This window comes from Alligator mississippiensis, chromosome 8 (genome assembly GCF_030867095.1).
Source record: "Alligator mississippiensis isolate rAllMis1 chromosome 8, rAllMis1, whole genome shotgun sequence".
Lineage (NCBI taxonomy): Eukaryota > Metazoa > Chordata > Crocodylia > Alligatoridae > Alligator > Alligator mississippiensis.
The window spans coordinates 56117501-56132122 of NC_081831.1; the positions used below are offsets into that span (position 1 = coordinate 56117501).

The window sequence follows — 14622 nt, forward strand, 5'->3', positions numbered from 1 at the left end:
ACATATATGGATATCATCAAGATGCGATACAAATGGTTGATTTTTATCTACAAAAAAAATGAATTTGGCTGTGGATCCCAGAAGAGAACACTTTTCTCCAGCTTGAACTGGAAGATTGTCTTAATTTTTGAAACAAAGGACAGCAATTCAAATAAAAGTTTTGAGTTACAAATTCCATTTGTGTAGCAAAATGGCATTTATTAAAAGGTAATGTGTGTGTTTTTTAGCAAGCCAACTGACAAGTGGTTTTTAAGGCTATAAAGAAAATCTTGTTTGGATTGAGATGCTATTGCCAGTACCAATACAGCGGGATGTGTGAGAAGCTGCATTAATTAACTTGCAGGTTTTTGTTTCCCCTAAAACAATGGGTCAAGGCTTCCCTGAACTTAGAACCTCTGCATTTAAAGTATGGTTAAAATCAAAACTAAATTTGGTTCAGCAATTGTGCAGTGTTGTTTGGGTAGCTTTGGTAAACTCAAAAGGTAAGTTTGCCTGTTGCAATTCAAATTATTAAAGGATGTCTTATAAATTGGCCAGTATATAAATAATACCAAACACTTCTGAGGGGTATATATTCCATCTGAAGAGGTGCACAAGTTTTATGGTAAATGTCAAATACGATCTTGGTGGTGACAAGAAGCTTCAAAGGCATATGAACCCGTACCACGTTGTATTCAAGTGTGGGAACTTCACAGAAGAGCTGGGTGGTGGGAAGCACTGCCCTGCGCAGCTCCGGCCCTGCTCGGCTCCCAAGCACAGAACAGCGGGATGTGTACCGCTTCTCCTGCGGAAGGACTCGCTTCCACCTGCTGCCGCCCCACCAGGCCCTGCGGGCAGGCCCAGTCCTGGTCCCAGCGCCCACAGTCACGGAGCTCTGTGTCAGTGCCCGGTGTTGGCTGGGCTGGTCCTCCTGGGTGCGGCCGGGTGTTGGCAGGGGGAGGCTCTGGCTCAGCACTTTTCTGGAGATGAGCTGTGCATGGTGCCGGGTGCGGAGCTTCTCCAAGGTGAGCGCCTGTGGGTTGCACCCGGGCACTCCCGTCCCCTCCCTCCTGCAGGACCCCCGCTCCCCCGGCCCAGCCGCACTGCCCCACGCGGCTCCGGGCCCTACTCGGCTCCCAAGCACAGTAAAGTGGGCTAAGCACAGCTTCTCCTGGGGAAGGACCTGTCTGTACTTGTCCCCACTTTGACCCGCTGCTGATCTGCCTCACTCCGCCAGGCCCTGTTGCCAGTGCCAGTCCCGGCTCTGGCTCCCTCGGTCGCGGAGCTCTGTGTCAATGCCCAGTGTGGGCCAGGCTGGTCCTCGTGGGATGGAAGGAGCCCGGCCAGGTTTTCACCAGCCAGCAGAAGTGGCGGTGGAGCCGTGTGCTGCTTGGAACGGGACGAGCCCTGCTGGAGTGGCAGGGGTTCAGCTGCATTTTCCCCCTGCCCGTGCTGGTCAGTCCCGAGTGGCACACGGCTCCAATGCCACTTTTGCTGGCCGGTGCTGACCCAGTCAGGCTCCTCCCGTCCCCAGCAGCACGTGGGAATCTGGCTTCAGCTGCATGCTGCCCCGGATGGGACAGACCTGCCCAGGTTGGCACCAGCCAGCAGAGGCAGCGGCAGAGTCGTGTGCCACTCGGGACGGACTGGCGCAGGTAAGGGGAAAGTGCAGCTGAGCCCCTGCCGCTCCGGCCAGTCTCGTCCTGTCCCGAGCGGCACATGGCTACTCCTCTTCTCACACGCACCATATTGGCAACATCAAACTGACACGGTGCGTGTGGGAACCCTGTCCCTTCCCTAGCCCTTCAGCAGCCATTAGGAAGCTGCTGAGGGGCTGGGGGAGGGACAAGGGGTGGGAATGAAAAAATAAAAAGTCCTTCTTCAGGTATATAGCGGGCAATAGGAAAGCTCAGAGCAACATAGGGCCCCTGAAGGACAAATCAGGACAGCTGGTGGTTGACGCAGGGAAAAAAGCAGAGCTCTTCAATGAGTTCTTCGCTTCAGTATTTCGATGTACCAACCAAGCCAATTCCCCTACCTCCATCACTGACAGACGTCCACATAGCACCAGTCTGCCTACGGTTAGTTCTGAAATAGTTAAGGAGCTCCTGGAGGAGCTGGATGGGTACAAGTCAGCAGGGCCGGATGACCTCCATCCACGTCTGCTGAAAGAATTGGCCAGTGTCATAGCTGAGCCGCTGGCACAGCTGTTCAAGCACTCGTGGTGCTCCGGCCAGGTCCCTGAGGACTGGAGAAGGGCCAATGTGGTGTTCATTTTCAAGAGAGGGAGAAGGGATGAACTGGGTAACTTTAGACCAGTCAGTCTTACCTCTATTCCTGGGAAAATGCTAGAGAAAATAATCAAAGAATACATTTGTGCAGGCCCAGCAGGGGAAATGATGCCGAGGGGAAACCAGCACGGGTTTGTCACAGGTAGATCCTGCCTGACAAACCTTGTAGCCTTCTATGACCAGGTCACACACTGCCTGGATGTGGGAGCCGAGGCTGATGTCATCTTCCTGGACTTTAGGAAGGCTTTCAACACAGTTTTGCACCCTATCCTCATTGGGAAGCTAGCAGACTGTGGAGTGGACACCTACACGGTCAGGTGGGTGGCCAACTGGCTTAGGGACCACACCGAGACAGTGGTGGTGGATGGTTCCTTCTCGGCCTGGAGGGAGGTGGGCAGTGGGGTCCCGCAGGGTTTGGTCTTCGGACCGATATTATTATCTTCATCAGCAATTTGAACGAGGGCACAGAGAGCACCCTCTCCAAGTTCGCTGATGATACCAAGTAATGGGGCAAAGTTAGTACACTGGAGGGCAGGGAGCAGATTCAGGCTGACCTGGACAGGTTGGATCAATGGGCAGAGAGAAATAGGATGCAATTTAATCAAGATAAATGTAAGGTACTCCACCTGGAAAGGAGGAACCCCCAGCACACCTATAGGTTGGGGTGTGTCCTTCTCAGCAGCTCGGAAGCAGAGAGGGATCTTGGAGTCATAACTGACTCCAAGATGAACATGAGCCGGCAGTGTAACAAGGCCATCAACAAAGCCAATCGCACCTTGTCGTGCATTAGCAGGTGCATGACTAATAGATCAAAGGAGGTGATGCTCCCTCTCTATGCGGCTCTGGTCAGGCCGCAGTTGGAGTACTGTGTCCAGTTTTGGGCACCGCACTTCAAGAGGGACGCAGGGAATCTCGAGAGGGTCCAGAGGAGGGCCACTCGCATGACTGACCTTCGTGATAGACCTTCGTAAGGTTGAGAGAGCTGAATCTTTTCAGCCTTCACAAGAGACGGCTGAGGGGAGATCCTGTGGCCACCTATAAATTTATTAGGGGAGGTCAACAGAGAATAGGGGAAGCGCTGTTTACTAAGGCGCCCCAGGGAGTGACTAGGAATAACAGGTGTAAACTAGCTGACAGTGGATTTAGGTTAGATATTAGAAAGAAATTTTTCACAGTAACGGTGGCCAGGATCTGGAATGGGCTTCCAAGAGAGGTGGTGCTATCACCTAGCTTGGAGGTCTTCAAGAGGAGGCTAGATAGTCACCTGGCTGGGGTTATCTGACCTCAGTCCTCTTTCCTGCCAGGGGCAGGGGGTCAGACACGATGATCCACTGTGGTCCTTTCCGACTCTACAATTTATGAATCTATGAAAGTAAACCGGGTTTACTTTCGTTTCCCATTGCAGCACCGCAGGCCACAGAAAATGCCTTGGCGGGCCGCATGGCGGCCCGTGTCCGTATGTTGGACAAGCCTGCTTTAGTGCATTAGCTCTGTGATAGCTAGGGGAGGGGCCAGCCCTGCTCCTCTAAAGCAGACAGCACAGTCCAGGGCTGCAAAGCCTTCTGGGATGCTGGGAGACTGAGTTAACTTGAATTGGGAAGGGATCTAGGACAGAAGTTCCATAAACTGGTTTGACTTAAATCAGTTAAGTCTGGTACTACATTCAACCAGGTTTATTTTAAACTGATTCTGGCCATTTTTAAAGTGGTTTATGTGTACTGAACTTCTTTTCTGTTACAGGTTTAAACCAGTTTTGGATCACTTAAACTGGGATTTCTGTCCCTAGCTTCACTGATGAAAGAACTGAGACTACAACCCCTTCTGTACACTTGGAATCTCCCCGTGAGGGTGGCAAGGAAAACAGCCATCGCCTTCCTGAAAATTCTACTGATCAACTGATCGGGGGGCACCAGTCCCACAAGAAGGAATACATAAAGGGCATTTGAAGAAAACGTACTACCACATCACCTTCTTAATCTCCCCGTTATCCTTTCTATCCCTTCTCTCCTAACATTTGTACAAATACACTTGTTTCATGTTATCCTTTAATTTATAGCACCGGTGCTCCTAGCCAGCTGCCGCAGTAGCAGTCAGTCTCCAACCTTCCCCTCCCTCCTCCGGCTTCTAATTCCTATGATCACCCCAGAGAAGGATGTGGTGTGGTGCAACCCACAGTATCTAGAGGGTGCCCCTGTGCAGCAAGGGGAGGAAGAGGGGAAAAGTCCTGTCATGTGTGACTGGGAAGGGGGCCAGAACCATGGCTCACACTGGTGTGGCCTGTCCAGCCTGCCCCACTGATGTGGCTAGTGGGGTGTGACCCTGGCAGCTCAGAAGCTAGACAACCCTGATTTAGTATATAAATGTCTCAAAAGCAAAGAAAGTTTATTCTTTGTAGAGCTGGGGTGCCCAATTTCAAATGGAAGTTTTGCATCCTTCCGTACTAGAAAGAAATAAGTATTTTGATAGGCACAGTAATACTATAAACAGCTACTCAGAAACAGTGGAAAAAGTAAACGTTTAAGGATCTAATTCCACAATTTCCACTCATGAGTTTGTCCTGATTTCAGTGTCAGTTCTAATCCATAGATTCATTACTACCTGAATCAGAAACTATTCAAAACAGAAACTAAATGTAGGTGACATATCACAAGGACAAGGGAGAAGAGACTGATGTCATATATCTTGACTTCAAAAAAGCCTTCGATCTGGTATCCCATGATCACCTCTTGGCGAAACTGGCCAGCTGTGGCCTTGGGTCCACCACGATCCGCTGGCTGGGAAATTGGCTCCGTGGTTGGAGCCAGAGGGTGGTAATTGATGGAAGTCAATCGTCATGTTGCCCTGCGACCAGTGGGGTCCCCCATGGCTCTGTCCTTGGGCCTGTATTGTTCAACATCTTCACTAATGATGTGGACATTGGAGTCAGAAGCGGACTGGACAACTTCGCCCATGACACCAAAGTCTGGGGCAAAGCACCCACACCTGAAGACAGGAGGGTGATCCAGGCTGACTGGACAGGCTCAGCAAATAGGCGAAGGAGAACCTGATGGTGTTTAACACTGAAAAATGCAAGGTTCTCCACCTTGGGAGGAAAAACCTGCAGCATCCTTATAGGCTCGGCAGTGCTATGCTGGCTAGCACTATGGAAGAAAGAGACTTGGGGGTCATCACTGACCACAAGATGAACATGAGCTTTCAATGCGATGCTGCAGCTAGTAAAGTGAGCAAAACGCTGGCTTGCATCCATAGATGCTTCTCAAGCAAATCCCAGGATGTCATTCTCCCCTTGTACTCGGCCTTGGTCAGGCCGCAGCTGGAGTACTGCATCCAGTTTTGGGCTCCACAATTCAAAAGGGATGTGGAGAAGCTTGAGAGAGTCCAGAGAAGAGCCACGCGCATGATCAGAGGTCAGGAAAACAGACTTTACGATGACAGGCTGAGAGCTATAGGGCTCTTTAGCCTGGAAAAGTGCAGGCTCAGGGGTGATCTGACGGCCACCTACAAGTTTATCAGAGGTGACCACCAGTATCTGGGGGAACGTTTGTTCACCAGAGCGCCCCAAGAAATGACAAGGTTGAACAGTTATAAACTACTGCAAGACTGTTTCAGGCTGGACATAAGGAAGAATTTCTTTACTGTCTGAGCCCCCAAGGTCTGGAATAGCCTGCCATCGGCGGTGGTTCAAGCAGCTACATTGAACACCTTCAAGAGAAATTTGGATGCTTATCTTGCTGGAATCCTATGACCCCAGCTGACTTCCTGCCCCTTGGGCAGGGGGCTGGACTCGATCTTCCGAGGTCCCTTCCAGCCCTAATGTCTATGAATTCTATGAAATCTTCAAACCACCTACTTTTCTGATTACAAACGTAGTGCTCAGGTATTCTCAAATTATTCCTATAGCCATACAAACTTCTTATGACTGCTACCAAAGAGTATACCTATAAGAAAACCAGGTTTAAGCCAGTTTAAAATAGTAATTTCACAATTAATAACCCAGAAACAATTTCCAACTCAGTCCTTAGCCTCTAAAATATTTTATATGAGTAATTCCTACACTATTTTACGTAAAGGATGATGCTAGATTATAGAGAGGCTGGTTTGTGATATTTTTTGCTTTTTTAAATATGCAACTTGCCAAAAAGCAAATATAAAAACTTGTCAAATTTGTCAGAAAGACCTAGACAGACAATTGGAGGACTGGACCAAAAGAAACCTCATGAGGTTAAATAATGGCAAGTGCAAAGGCCTGCACTTAGGATGGAACAATCCCATGTACTGGAACAGGTTGGGAACTGGCTGGCTAAATAAAAGATCTGCAGAAAAGGACCTGGCGGTTACAGCAGACAATAACCTGAATACGAGCCAGCAGTGTGCCCTGATTGCAAAGAAGGCTAACAGCATATGAGGCTGCATTAGTAGGAGTGTTTTCAGCAAATCAAAGGAAGTGATTATTCCTCTCTATTTTGCACTGGTGAGGCCACATCTAGAGCACTGTGACCAGTTTTGGGCCCCACCTACCAAAAGGATCTGGATAAATTGAAGAGAGTCTAGTGCACAGCCACAAAAATGGTTAGGGGGCTGGGGCACATGACTCCTAAGGAGAGGCTGAGGGAGCTGGACTTACTGAGCCTGGAAAAGAGAAGACTGAGGGGGGATTTAATAGCAGCCTTCATCTATCTGAAGGGTGGTTCCAAAGAGGATGGAGCTAGCTGTTCTCAGTGGTGGCAGCTGACCAAACAAGGAGCAATGGTCTCAAGTTGCAGCAAGGGAAGTTTGGGTTAGATGTTTGGAAAAACTCTATCACTAGGAGGGTAATAAAACACTGGGACAGCTACCCAGAGAGGTTGTGGAATCACCATCCTTAGAGGCTTTTAAAACCTGACTAGACAAAGCCTTGGTTGGGATGACCTGGCTGGGGTGGTCCTGCTTTGTGCAGGGAGTTGGACTAGAAGACTGGTGACCTCCTAAGATTCCTTCCAACCCTAAATTTTATGATTGTATGATTAACTGGATTTATTTATCTAAGTAAATTATGCATTTTTAGTACTGAGAAAATTCTACACAACACAAGTCTGCTGCCTTATCTTTCAAATTTATTTAAACAAACAAACAAACAAAAATCAAAATTTTGGCAAGGACAGATTACTTTTCCAAATAGCAAGATTAAAAAATGGGAAAGGGTGGGCACATCTACGTGTTTATTAAACAGGTACTATTTTAAAGCGCTGTAATCTGCATTAGTGTGCACTGGCACCAGTGCATGCTTTTTAAGAGACGCTAATGTGCAGTAGACTAATTCTACTGCACATAGCACGGTTTCTTCATGCTGCGGTAATGCACAGTAGAATTAATCTACTTTGCCATGGGAGCCTCTCATGTAGATGCACCCAGCACCACGTAGGGACCAATCACACAGTGTATACTCAATTCCCACTTAATTAAAAGGCAGCTGAGAGTATATAGGCCATACCTATTCTAGAATTTTCCACTAATTCTTGCAACTGACGGCCAACCACCCACATACGTGTAGTAGCACAAATCCTAAACACATACAAAATATGAACTATACTAATAAGCATATAGCAGGAACAATTTTTAGCTTTCCCTATCTATCCTAGGCTTATCTGCTGCTGCAGGTACACCAAAAGGCTAACAACTAATAGTTGAAACTGGAGCAATTCCATACATGGTATTGCTGAGGCTTTGCCTAAGGTCCTCATAACCTCAAAAGAAAGTGATCCTTGAAGTCTATTTACATTTACAAATAGAAGACAGGGTAGATTTGCACCTTACAGACTAACCAAAGCAGATATTGTATATGTGTATAATACAAGCTTTTGTGGTTTGAAGCCGATGTCATCAGTTGCTGTGAAAGGACATGAACAGAGTGAGTAAGTTTCTTGTGTAGACTGACTGCAGTCCATTACAAGTGTGGTACCAACCGTGAGCAGAGACGTATGGTTAGCTGTGTTGGTTTGAAGTCAAGTATTTTCTGGTTATAGGTTTGTGCTACTTCATCTTTTGTTCTCTTTTTCAAATTCAACCAAACCAGGGATTTCTTAAAAATCTGTAGCATGGATGACCCCAAACAGAGTTGTGGCCAGGGAACAATGTTGTCAACAGAACAAATGCAGTTCTTTAAATAGTATAAATGTGTCCCTTTAATAAACAGTGGCTTGACATGTATACCTATATCTATCTCACATACACAAACACATTAGTTCAGGGTTGTCAAACACAGGACTAGTTCAGTGCAGGCAGCTCATGCCATGCACACTGTGTACCAGCCCTGCATGCTGCATGTACTGACATTAGTTTGGAGTTTGTGCATGAAGCCAGCATGGGGCATGCACTGTATGAGGCACCCCTGCTGGACTGGCTCTGCACATTTCAGTGCATGGGGCCAATCTGTGGGCCTGATTCAGATCAGAATAAGCATACAGGAGAATACATGCAGCATATGCCCTGGACTGCCTCATCCCCAGACGTGTGTAGTATGTTAATGATGGCTCATTAGATTTTTTTCTGGTGGTGGTGAATACAAGGTAAACATCTATAAAAAAGAGACAGAGGAGGTAGTTCAATCAAATTATACAAAACTGTCTTCAGAAACAAAAGATGAAGTAGTACAAACCTATAACCAGAAACCTTAACTGAATCTCCCACCCCCCTTTATTAAACAATTATGCCTGTCAAAATTATTCTCTCATTTAAACAAAATGTTAATTGGAAAGACAGTGCACAGAAGCAAATAAATCGAGTTTGCTTCATAGCTCAGCAGTTCTCTACTATCCATTATTTCTCTTTTTTAACAGTTCTAGAATACTTGTCTTGTTAAAAGAGTTACTTTGGAACCCACTGCCAGGAAAGTCTAGAAAATAAGGAGATCCACACAGGCCAAGCTCATGTTATTATATTCAGTTGTACTCTAAAGCCCACCCCTGCCCACCTTTTTTAAATTACAAGCTGTTTTGCTTTCTTAGGAAAAGAGAGTTACTAGCCTCTTAACTGGCTTGTGGTAAAGGCTGTAATTTAAAAATCCTGCTGCTGGCAATTTTCAAATCTTGAACAGATCTACAGAGAGGCTTTACAATTATTTGTCCCAGGCCTCTCTCTCAAAAAGGGCTCAGGCCCTGACTGAGATCTTGCAATGAAGTCTACAGATATGCAGTGTGGAAAGAGTAGGAAAATCTGGGGATCACACATAGCTTATAACTGCCTGAAAGTATATATTGCTGCTCACATACCTGCTAAGTGCTTTAAGTTTTCACTAAAACTATAACTGAAATTGAAAAGGGCTGCCCACCTCCAATGGCATTGCTTCCTACCTAAGACTTAGTATTTTTACTTTTGTTAATTAAGGAACATTTTCTTTCATCTTCTCCTGACAAATTTTCCAAGTGGCAAGAAGCTTACATGTAAACACAAGATAGTCTTCAATGCCCCGAAAACCCAAAGAACCCTCCCTGCCTTTTTTCTAGAACACATCTTCCTACCTGCTTGTACAAGCACAATGGGGCTCCAAATATCTACACTGGTTTTGGGGGGCTGTTACGGTATTTATAATGACGCCGTGTTTTACAGGAAGCAATTTCTCTCATCTGAATAGCGGGGTGGTAACTTACGGAAACATCAGCACTACACCAAAACACACCTTGGGTAAAACTGTCAATATATTTTGCTCTATACATAGAAGGGGCCTGGTCCTGCCAGGAAAGTATGTCTGTAGATTTGTCTACATAAGCAGTTCCACCACATTCAATGGGTAAGCCACTGGTATAAAGGCACTCACAATCTTGCAATGCCTGTGCCTAAATTATCTAATACACAGCATTTTTTGCTTCAATGCTGAAGTAAAAGAAGCCGTGGCTCTTTCCCCTCCGCCTCTAAAAAGCTGCTACCTGGAATCAAATGCCCCGCGCCACTGAGGGGTCTACCTGCAGCCCTGTGAGAACCTCATGAAGGGAATTTGCAGCCGAACCCCGTCCTAGAAGCACCCCGGGCCTGCGTGTGAACGAGAACGGGGCCCAGCAGGGCAGGGAGAGGCTTTCACGAGCCTGACGGGGCCCAGACCCTGCAGCCGGCGCCGCGCAGAAGCAGGAAAACAACCCAGCACGCGCCGCCCCGCGCGCGCAAGGCCCCGCAGCCTCCCCCTCTCGCCGGGCAAGAGGCTGCCCCGGGACACGTGACCGCCGGCGCGAGCGCGCAGCCAGGCCGCGAGCCGCGCACGCAGAGGGGCGCGGCGGAGCGCGCGCATGCGCACGGCGGGGCGGTCGCGCGCGGGGCCAGTCACAAGCGAACAATAAAAGCTGCAGCCGCAGTCCCCGCTCGGCGCGTCCCCGCACTCGGGCCGTGCGCGAAAGGCCCCGTGCCGGGTGCAGCCGCGGGCCCTTCCGCCTCCTGCCCAAGCCGCCCACCAGGCCCGAGCCCAGCCCCCCCCCGCGCTGCGCGCGTCGCGTCAGGGCCCGCGGAGTGCGGGCGGGGAGGGAGGAGGCGCCGGGAGGCCTTGGCACTGCCTGGCCCGGCAGCCGCCATTTTGTTTTCCGCCATTTTCTCGCCGCCCGCAAGGCCGCTCGGCGGCAGGGACCGGCCGCGGAGGCCGCGCGCGCCGCTCCGCGGAGAAAGAGGCGGCGGCGGCCGAGCCCCGCTCGCCCGGGCGGCGCAGGAGGGGGGCGCCCGAGCCCGCGGGCAGCAGCCAAGCGGCCAGGTCCCGGGCGCGGCCTGCGCGAGGCCTACCCGCCTGTATTGTCCCCCACCCGGCCGCTGCGCTCACCTGTGCGGCTCCGTGCGCCGTGCGGGCCGGGGTCCGGGTGGGGGGCAGCCCGCAGCACTCCGCCGCCGCAGCTGCCGCCGCTGGGGCCTTGCATTCGGGGCCGCCAGGTCCGGGCCTGCACCAATCCCGGGCGGGCTGGGCTAGGAAACGGGGCGCGAGCGCGCGCGGCCTTCTCCCCCTCCCCCCCCGCCTCGCGCCCAGCCCTGCCGCGGCGGCCACACGTCACTTGGCTCTGGAGCGTGCCTCGGAGCTGCACGCATGCGCGCCAGGGGCTGCTGAAGCCGCTGCCCTTACTCTGCCCTCAGCTAAGGGGGAGGGGGGGAGCAAAGCTTAAAAGTGGGCAGCGAGCGCGCGCAGCTCGCGTTGCAGCTCTGGGCGGGAGGAGTAGGAGATTTAGCGGCTGAAAGCAGAGCAGCACATCAAGGAAGAGGGCTCGTTTGTCCAAGGGGGTGCGGGACCCTAGGCAATGCTAGTAGCGCTGGTGCTGGTAGGAAGGTTCCGGGCACCAAGCACTGCATCCTCAGTGGAACTACAGAGTTTGAATCGGTACAGAGCTACCTGGACACACAGGAGCTCCTGCCAGGTGCGTTTCAAAACCTGCCTGGTTTCTTGCCAAGATATTTGCCCAGTTATGTGGTAGCCTGCCTGCTCGAGTGCCTCCCAGACCTCCACAGAGCTGCAGACTGGGAGAGAACGTTTCCTCGTGCAGTTCCAGCTTTCTGCCATTTCCTTCCCAATCTGAACAACGTTTGAAATAAAAACTTCTATGAAACAAAATCATCTTTCTCCACTTCAGGCTAGTTGTTAGCTTCATTGTGACTGCAAATGGAAACAAGCACAAACAGCAACATGTCCGTTGCCAGGGCCGGCTGTCATCTAGCAACAATAACTCCTTATGGCCGAGTGGGCAGGCAGTCCTGCTCAGGTGTCCTTTTGGGGGGAAAATACGGTACTATTCCTAGTTCTTACTGCCATCCCACTTGGCATAATTAAGGTTATGTGACTGCAAGTTGGGTGTAAATCCACAGTTTTACAGTATGCATGAGGTGAGCAATCTAATTACAAAGTTACTGTTTGATTTTGTTTTCTTTTTTAAATGATTTTTCCGTATTACTTGACAAAGTAAGCAAGCCAAGCTGTTTGGGTATTCTGACTTTGAATCAATCATAGAATTACAAAGTTGTAAGAGATTTCTGAGGTCACATAACCCACCCCCCAGATATATGCAAGGCTTGCTGTTTCTAAACCATCCTAGACACATGCCTAGCAAGCTTCTTGAAAACATCTGAAGAAGATCCTTCTTTGTTCTGACAGTTGGGAAAGGTCCCCCATATTCAATCTAAAATTGTTTTGCTGTAGGCTGTAGTCAAACCCATTGCCTCAAGTCTTGTCTTCTCTCTCCATGGCAGTCTTTCAAATATGTTAAGACTGCCATCATATCTCCCCTTATTTTTGTTCTGCAAACATAGCTGCTTTAACCTTTTGTATCATCTCTGTCAGTCACCTCTGGATTCTTTCCAGTTCTCTACAGCAGTTGTTCTCAATCTTTTGGGATTCAAGACACCCCTCTAATTTCTGTGAATTGAGTGCCACCTCATTTCAAAAAACAGTTCATATATTACAGTGCTTACACCTCCAAGAGGGGCTGGTCAGTAGGGGTGGGGGGACAAGCCTGAATCTGTTTATCTCCTCACACCTTACCTATCTCCATTCAAAAGATCTGGAGGCACCCTGGTTGAGAATCACTGCTCTACATTCTTAAAATATTCCAGCTCGGATCAAACCAGCATTAAGTAGTGTGGTGTATACAAGTCCAATATCTTCCATACAAGGCTTTGGTTAATGCAACCCAAAATGACATTTCCTTGCCTTGTAACTCCACAACACGGTTGATGCATGTTGAGCCCGTGATCCACCATAAACTCCCAGATCCCTCTTGGCACACATGCTCTTTGAACTATTTGGTGCATATGTGAACCCAAGCATCTATGTGTAACTAGAACTATTGATAAAAGTTTTGAACTTTTGAAGATTAGCCAAGGGTCTTAGGGCTCTACTCTTCTAGGGCAGAGGATGACAACCTATGGCCCACAGGTAAGATTCTGCCTGTAAGGGCGGACCCAGCCTGGGGTAGCATGTGGGATCAGGTGGCATGGAGCTGCACTGAGCTGACCATTCCCTCCACAGCATCCTCCTCTGCAGCACTCTCTGGCTGTGTTCACCTGCTTCCTCTTGCTGCAGAGAGGCTAGTTATCTTGCTGTGGGTTGGGGGGCAGAAATTTAAGTGTGCCACAGGGGTCAGGTCACAAGCTCCAGGTTGCTGGGGGCAGGGGTTGCCAACCTATGTTCTAAGGCAGGTATAGGCAACTTTTTTTGGCCAGAGTGCCAAAAAAACCACAATGTCTACCTTAGAATGTGCCGGAGCGCTGGCATGCTGGAGCCCAAAGCAGCTGTTTGCAGCCTCCTGGCTGCAGTCAGCCCACGGAGCCCAGTCTGCCTGCAGCAGGGCTTGCTGCCTCCCAGCTGCCTGCTGGGAGCAGCCTGGGCTCCGTGGCTGGCAGCAGCTGCTTGGAGGCTGGAGGTGGTGTGCCAAGCAAAATGGCTTTGCGTGCCATGCTCAGCACGTGTGCCGGGGGTTGCTGACCTCTGTTCTAAGGAATTAATAAGCTACCTTTAGGAAAAAACAGGGCATAAATATTTTTGTTGACCCTGGAGACTAATCATTACAGGAAGTTTGTTACATGTGTACATAAAATAAGCTGTTTTTTGGGGAATTTGGGGGATTCTGAAATTGTTATTTTTAATCAAGAAATGTCTGTTTAAAAAATTGTACAACTTGATAATGGGTTTCAAGACACATTGCTTCTCTGGTTAAAAAAAAAGAAAAATATGTTTACTTTCCAGAAAATGGAAAGGGTTTTATTGTGATAACTGAAAAGGGCAGATTTAAATCAATAAAAGTATGTGAGTATAACCACCATGCCAACATTCTTGTTCCTGTGTAAAAGTGTCTTCTTGCCTTAATTTATTAGTTGGGCAGGGTTTTAAATTAAATCACAAAGCAACTGCTCTCAGTGTGCACATAGGAGACCATACCGGTATAAATATATCGATCAACTCTCTGTAGACAAGCCTTCAAGTTTTGTGCTCTGATTGAACTAACGAGATTTAGAAACCAAAGTGGTAAAACCCTCTTGGTGTATACACTTTAATTTGTTTATAAATATCTTTAAATAGATTTAAATTAGATTTAATTTTAAAAGATTATATACACCTACTTAACTAAACTGGTTTAGGAACTGATTTAGGTAGATCAGTGCACAAACTTTGTATACAGCAGCCCTCGTGTTGCAGTGTTTCCACTTCCAATGCATAAAGGGAACATAAACAACTGATTTAATTTGTTTTAAAGTAAACATTTCTAATGGTTAAAATTTTGTAAAAGCTTACCATTATAAAATAATTACATTTGGGACTGAGTTCCTTTTGCTAATGTTCATTTAATTTTACAGTTAAATAAAAATGATTATAAAATAATTTTCCTTTTCTGAAGACGTAATCTTTCAGGATCCGCACTTC

General features: G+C 48.4%; 1 protein-coding gene across 2 annotated transcripts in view; it reads right to left on the reverse strand.

Annotated features, from left to right (window-relative positions):
* The window catches only part of ZNF711 (zinc finger protein 711), a 50902-nt gene extending 39649 nt beyond the window's left edge, over positions 1-11253 (reverse strand). For both annotated transcript variants that reach the window (XM_014607224.3, XM_006261885.4), the window contains exon 1: positions 11044-11253. The gene's annotated coding sequence lies outside the window, so the exon portion shown is untranslated. The remainder of the gene's footprint in view (positions 1-11043) is intronic.
* Positions 11254-14622: the final 3369 nt, after the last annotated feature.